The sequence below is a fragment of the Eupeodes corollae genome, chromosome 3 (genome assembly GCF_945859685.1).
Source record: "Eupeodes corollae chromosome 3, idEupCoro1.1, whole genome shotgun sequence".
Classification (NCBI taxonomy): domain Eukaryota; kingdom Metazoa; phylum Arthropoda; class Insecta; order Diptera; family Syrphidae; genus Eupeodes; species Eupeodes corollae.
Window position 1 is genome coordinate 32,086,724 of NC_079149.1, and position 7,254 is coordinate 32,093,977.

The window sequence follows — 7,254 nt, forward strand, 5'->3', positions numbered from 1 at the left end:
TCAATGTCCTTTTTTGATGACAGCATATACTTGGTTTTGTTCTCATTGACCACTAAACCCATCTCTCTTCGCTTCCGTTACAATGCTTAAATGCTGCAAGCTGTCTAAAAAGGGTAACGTTTTCGTAAAGTTGGCTTGAAATGAAGATGGCTCTAATAAAATGGAAAATCTGTTTTGATACTGGAAAATGTTTGTAATGTTTATCTCTTTTAAATTCAAGTTTCCGTAGTGTAGTGGTTATCACGTGTGCTTCACACGCACAAGGTCCCCGGTTCGAACCCGGGCGGAAACATTCCAACGATGCAAGAGGCATAACAAATTATTTTTTGTTTAAAGATCTGTAACTCTCATTTTTAGGAACTGCCACTGTTCCTAAAAAATAATCGATTTATTTAAACAAAAAGTATTTACCTTATTTTTAAGGATGTTTCCGCTCGGGTTCGAACCGAGGACCTTGTGCGTGTGAAGCACACGTGATAACCACTACACTACGGAAACTTGCGCAATGAATTAAAAAATATTAATTTTTTTATTTATAACAATTTGAAAAAATAAACATCCAAAGGGCTATGCTAATTGGCCATTATAAGTAAATCTAAATCATTAAATTTGTAATTAAATCAAAATAATTTCAAATATAAAAAATATTTCAATTTCTCTCATCAAAAATTGAATGCCTATACCTATCTTAAGTGAATTCATAATTTTAAGCTTAAAAAGCAATTGAATTTATTTGATATAAATTTAAAATCAAATCAATCGTTTTTTATCCTTAAACAAGCAAAAAGGGACGAAAAAAAAACTTTCAAGGGCAATGCCAGTGCCACGCTGTACAAAGGTAATATAAACCTATACGTACTATAGAATGTATAGGTGTATTGTATACGAGTATACGCATTAACGGATGGATTCACTCGCAAAGTTAAAAAGATGATCCTGATTTCCAATCAATTTATAGGTTCTTATTTTGTTGAAACGTATCGGCACGAGTGCACAACACATACACAAAAAAATCAAAAAATAAAAATAAGAGAAATAAACAGTTAAACAAGTAGGTATCTATGTGAAGGTATGTAAATAAGTCATCCCCGTTATATTATGCCGCTTCAAACGTGGCTTAATTTAAGGACCATTTCTATTCAAGCATCCAATGACAATTTAAATTCGTCATTTCCTACTTAGTTACACGTGGGGGAGGGATGTGGCAGTGATTTTGTTTTTTTTTTTCTTTTATTCTGAAAGTCCTTTGACTTGAAATAATTTATTTGTTTATGTAATTTCGTATGCCTAGAGTTCTGTAGATTTCACGCTTAAGATAGTAGATTGGTTTAAATTTAACATTTATATTAAACAACTCAATTTATAGTTTTATAGTTTTTTTTTAAACTGAAATTCATTGACTCTTAAAGATGTTTAAATGTATTTTCTTACTTTAGACGTTACGACAAAATTCAAAATTTTCCTAGCTTTTGTGTAATGTATGGTTTATTGAAAATTAACAAAAAGAACAAACTATTAAAGACCTAAATTCGTAAAATTGTTGTAACTTCAAAGTTTAAAACACTTAAATTGATAGCATGGCTCACTGCTTACCATAATTCGGTTTAATTTATTTTTTCAGATCCCAAATTGATTAAAATATGCTATTAATTAATTAACAAATACCCTAAAATTTCAGATTCGGCATAAAAACTGTTGAGTCCCTTTATCACTGGCATTACTTTCATAGAAGAATGTTTGAGAGTTATAACAAGGTCAAATTTCGTTACAAGCTGTTACGCGTCCAATTTATTTATTAACTTCCCATAGGATGTTATTGTAATGGGTCCGATTTGTCAAATTGAAAATGTTGACATTTCTCGACGTTTCAAGGTCCCTAGAGTCGAAATAAAAGATTTTATAGAGATGTCTGTAAGTACGTACGTCCTCACCTGTGTACATCGGTTCGCGACGTTTTTTCGTCGTCCATAGCTTAAGAACATAAAGAGATATCGACTTCAAATAAACTTTGCTTTACAGATATGCAGAAAGATACAGAAAAGGCTCTCAAGAAAATTGCGTTTGGTGTTTTTTTACCATAGCAGTTTAAAAAAAAGGTGAACATATTGGTTAACCCCTAATTTCGCAGGAACCAATGACGCTAGAAACTTGAATTACATTTTATATTATATATTGTTAGGTGATACCAAACCAGTTTATTTTTGTTAAAAAACATTAAATTAATGGTTGTTTTATAAATCAAAAAAACTGAAAAAAAATGTGTCACCTCGAAAATTTTACGAATAAAAAATGATTTCGTCTTCAAAACATTTATATGCAACGAAAAAAAAAGTTTTTAACATTTGCTAAAATTTTAAGTGTTTTTTTACAAAAAATAAAAACTTAAAAGAAAATTTAACAGAAGTTGATAAAAATTGATTTTCAACTCAAATATCATTTCTAAATTATGAGATATTGGCTTTAAACTACTTTTATCTTTTAAAAAATATTGCTGTTAATATTCAGTTAAATTTTGGGAAAAATCTTATTTACAGCTTTTTTATAAAAAACTAAAAACCCAAACAAAAAAATACTCAAAGTTGGTAAACATTGATTTTAAACTAAAATATCCTTTTAAACATTGTGATTATGGCTTTAAACTAATTTTATCTTATAAGAAATATTGTTTTCAACATTCGGAAAAATTTTGAAAAAAATCGAATGGATAGTTTTTTTTTTACAAAAAATAAAAACCTAAACAAAAAAATTAATAAAAGTTGGTAAAAATTTGTTTTGCACTAGAAATCTATTTAATAAAACTAGATTTTCAAACTAAACTATTTCCTTATATGAAAAATATTGTTGGTAATTTTAAATCTTTTAAGAATAATTCATCTAAAAACTTTGTTAACCCAACACGAAAACCTACAAACTTTTAAGCAAGACCAATCGACAGACTGGAATTGAAGTTATCAGTGTGGGTCGCAATTTCAGCCTCTGTTTTATTTAAAAAATTGATTAACATGTATCAGCATCAGAAAAGTTAAACGGGATTAATATATAGAACAACAGAACTAAGAAATATGTACTTTGCTTATTATAACACTGAACAACAGTGTTATGTAGCTGGCAGAAGAATTATACTTTTCAAAGGTTTCAAAGGTTTCTCAAAGAAACAGTCTTTTGTAAATCGAAAAAAACGTATGTTAAACTTTTTCAAGCTGTGTAAGTAAATTAATGAAACACTTATTTTTTCAATAAAATTTGTGATGATTTTCAATTATTCAAATCCATACAAGGAATTACATTCAAGATTTTAAAACTTAAAAAGATTTAAGTAAAGACCCATTAGTCACCTCATAACTATTGAGAATTTAAGAAAACTAAGATACTTAAAAGTCAAAGCATATCTAGGAGCTAGAGATTTAACCTTTGTGAAACAATTTTTTGATATTCTGTTGTAGTATGTATTGTTTTTACATTTTTTGATAAGTACATTTAAAAAAGTGACCTAGTAGATAAATTGTTAGGTGAGATTTTAATTCGGGACAGCAAATTTCTTTGAAAAAGTATTGTTTGCTTTGTGTGGAGGAAGAACAAACTTAATTTTGTTGATCTGTGTAATCTTCAAAATTCCAAATCGTAAATGTTTAAAAAACACACATTACATAGAACCTTAGGTTGGCATTACTATTTTAACTGGCAGCCATTTTATCTGCTGTCAAGTGATATATTTTAGTTTGAATTATGCATACAGTCCTATTCTGTTTGGCGATTAGGCTCACTTTTAGTTAAAAGAGTAAGTCAATAAACAAATTTGCCATATTTTGAGTGTTGACAAATTTTCTGGTTGGTGGAATAATTGGTCCATTCTTCTTAAAACCTTTATATGTACATGCTGACGTCTTGAAAGCGGATGCTGTTGTAGGCGCTCGCCATTTCACCGATTAAAGCAACATCTTCAGAACTGAGGTATTGGCGGTGACAAATGATGGCGCTATTACGGGCCCTGTCTGATATCACCATTTTTATGGTACTCAACTGCAATAAAATCAATTTTTGCCACAACGATTAAATCAAAGCTTGTAAATTACTGTGGCTAAAAACTTCGGTTCTTTAGCTCACAGTATAACATTATAGACTCTGTACCAGTTCACAGTGATGTGTCGTAAATATAACTTAATAGATAATTGGTAACAAAATTCTCTAGGAAATCAATAAACGATGGAAGAGCCACAGGCAATGATGGGCCAAGTTTGACAAAACAAGATCCCGTTTGATTATGCACCTTGGCAAAAAATAACTATACGATTACTTGGGAACATACCTAATAACCGACTGGACTACCACAAAAATAAAATGGGACTTGTTGATGACGACATATGCAAGGGTTTAAACAATGAGGAAGACCAATCAGACTTCCTTTGCCACTGCCCAGCATTTTTAGAAAAAAACTTTTTCAACAATCTTGAAGTATTCGAAAGCTTTGCTAGAAACAGTCTTTTAGGCTTTATCAAAGCCTTTTAAATGACTATAAAATGACAACAGATAAAATCATAAGTTAAATACACTCAATTTTAGAGAAGTTATAAAACTAAAGGGTACCACAAGGCATCTAAGTTCTGCGATAATTAAATCAACTTAACCTAACCTAACCAAACCTGTGCTGAGCAGAAGGTTACAGTCAATAGTGATTGCTATATAGCTATGAAAACTGACTGATTCGTTCATCAATTGATCAATCATGATGTGTAGGATATGTGATTTTAGCAAGACGGCCGGTGCCGGCAAAACAGCTCATGTCAAAATTGATTTTTTTGAAGACAACGTTTGGTAATCACATAGTTCACGTTGTGAATCCGTTGTCCTCCAAGAGCGTGAGATTTAACGCAGCTTATCTTTTTTCTGTAGGGATATGCATATGACGATACTAGTCTACACCAATAAGACCGAAACCATTGGTTGCTTGGAGACCAATATTAGTCGTGTTACAAATATTTTTAAGCCACAGACATTTTTAAAACACCATTCAAAATTGGACCTCCACATAAGTCAAACTTACCGTGGCAGTCATACGTCAGAAATCATATTTAAATTATACATAATAAAGATTATCTTTTGATGAAAGTACTCCTATATGTGATGACAATCATCTTTGTTTTGTTCCATTTCAAAGTTCTATAAATATCTAAAACAATATCCTTTAGTTACTTCAAGTCTCAGTGATTTTCTAAAGCTATGTTACTGAGTTTCTTTAATTTCAAACTTATACAGGTTCCCCCTATTGATTGGAATTTGTCGCATCTTGGCTACAATTTTGTGTTGGTGACATCTGTCAATTATGGCAAGTAAAAGCATTGAACAGCACTTGAGTGCCGATTAACACTCACGTTGCACGCATTGCGCCCATTGCACCTATTTTACGGTAGACGTGACGTGATAGCCCTTCACAGTCGCCTCTTAAACGTCATCTATGGATGAAGTGGAAAAAATTTTACAAAAAACCAAACGGGTATGTGAGTTCAGTAGATCATGATGATTTGATGAACTCAGTTCACTTTTTAGCGTTCCAATTTTCTATGTAAAAAATAAAAAAAATCATAGTCTTCAAATTAATATCGTAGTCATGCTACAAGATCGTATTCGATCTAATTTTTTTTTATTGTACAAAGTGATCCACTTAAGGTATGACAAAAAGTTTGAATATGTATAATTATGTGTAGAAGAAAAAAGTCGTATGTGAGGAGTGTTTATTCCCCCTCGTTGAGGCGTAAGGGTCAAATTGGATTGAAACAGAAAATTATTATAAAACAACGACAACACTTTTATAGCTCATTTTTTGAGAGTTCTTGTTTTGCAAAAAAATATAAAACGGCCATTACAAGTGTTGCGTTTGTTTTATAATAATTTGTTTTTCGCTCCAACCTAAACGAGGGGCAATAGAACCTCCCTATATATAATATGTATATGTACAAAGAAATAATTAATGCAAAAGATTCTGAGCATCTTCACTTAGTGGAATGGATTCCTTTGTTTTCGGTTCAGGCCTTAGATACGTAATTTTGGGATCCGAAGATGAAAGCATAAGATGAATAATGTCCTCATTAGTTGCCAAGCGGTAACACTTCCTGGTGTTATGGATTCTGTAGTGTCTATAATCTTTGTTTCGGTTTTTTTGTACTTAATCGGAAAGTAATTCTACAGGTAACCCAAATGCTTTTAATAGTGGCTCGCATATAGTACCAAGGATACAGCTCAAGCTCCAAAATAGCGGTTTCCTTCGTGTCCGTATAAGCTCCAAACTTTTCTGGCTCAATAGGAAAAGTGCTGCATATAGTCACCAGGATTACACTAAGTCTTTCAATTAATCTCAAATCTATAGTAGTTATTCCTGCTGTTATAGCTGCATGTCAAAAAAATTTTCGAGAGGTGTTAATATCGTTAGTTGTACCCAATCCCTGTTTCACAATATCTACTTTTAAACCTAATTTTAATTAATTCTTTTTGAACGCGTTTTTTTGTTTCTAGTTTCATATCAATAGTTGATTTTGTGGTTCTTAAAGTCTTAAAGTTTAAGTTGTAGCTTAAATGCAATAAATATTTCATGAACCGAATTCGAGCATGTAACGGAGATAAACCTAGTCTAAGTGCTTTTTGATTTGAGAGTTTGGTTCGCAGGGCAAACAAATTGTTTATATCGGTCGGCTTTGCGCCACAAATAATGCAACTACTTGACAAAGACGTATTCGTCATTGACTAAGCCACCTTACCATCTATCATGGTAAAATGTAATTCATGCTTAACATTAATAACATGTTAGTCAAAATGTATTATTGTTTCAGGTAAATTTTTAAATTCTTTTTCTAATCTTAGTTTTTCTTCGCGTAATTGAAATTTTAATGATCTACAATAACGTGTAGAAGAAGGTCGTGGATTCGTCCAAATTTCATTTTCTGATTTTGTGACGTTTAACTGTAGGGGTACAATTGACTTCATAAATAAATGCGAATCTGAAGAATTTAAATTATTATCTGAAAAACTTTGCTTGAACTCACTTTGGCCTGAGGATCCATCACAAACTCATTTAGTCACAAGTGTAAGATTAAAGCTTTTTTTCTTTAATTGTATCAATCTCATTTGAGTTGATGATTCTCTTTGCTGTGTGGTCAAGTAGGTCTTGTAAGGGTATTTCAGCATATGTCTGCTATTTTAATGTTTTCAAGATAACACTGTGCTTTTGATTGTAACATTTGTTTATATGATGGAAAAATATTG

At 31.3% G+C, this 7,254-nt stretch overlaps 2 non-coding genes across 2 annotated transcripts; one reads left to right on the forward strand and one right to left on the reverse strand.

Moving 5' to 3' along the window:
• Positions 1–219: 219 nt before the first annotated feature.
• On the forward strand, positions 220–292 carry Trnav-cac (transfer RNA valine (anticodon CAC)). Its single transcript has one exon. It is a non-coding gene; the product is annotated as a tRNA-Val (tRNA).
• A 133-nt stretch (positions 293–425) lies between these two features.
• Positions 426–498, reverse strand: Trnav-cac (transfer RNA valine (anticodon CAC)). The gene has a single exon. It is a non-coding gene; the product is annotated as a tRNA-Val (tRNA).
• Between the last annotated feature and the right edge of the window lie 6,756 nt (positions 499–7,254).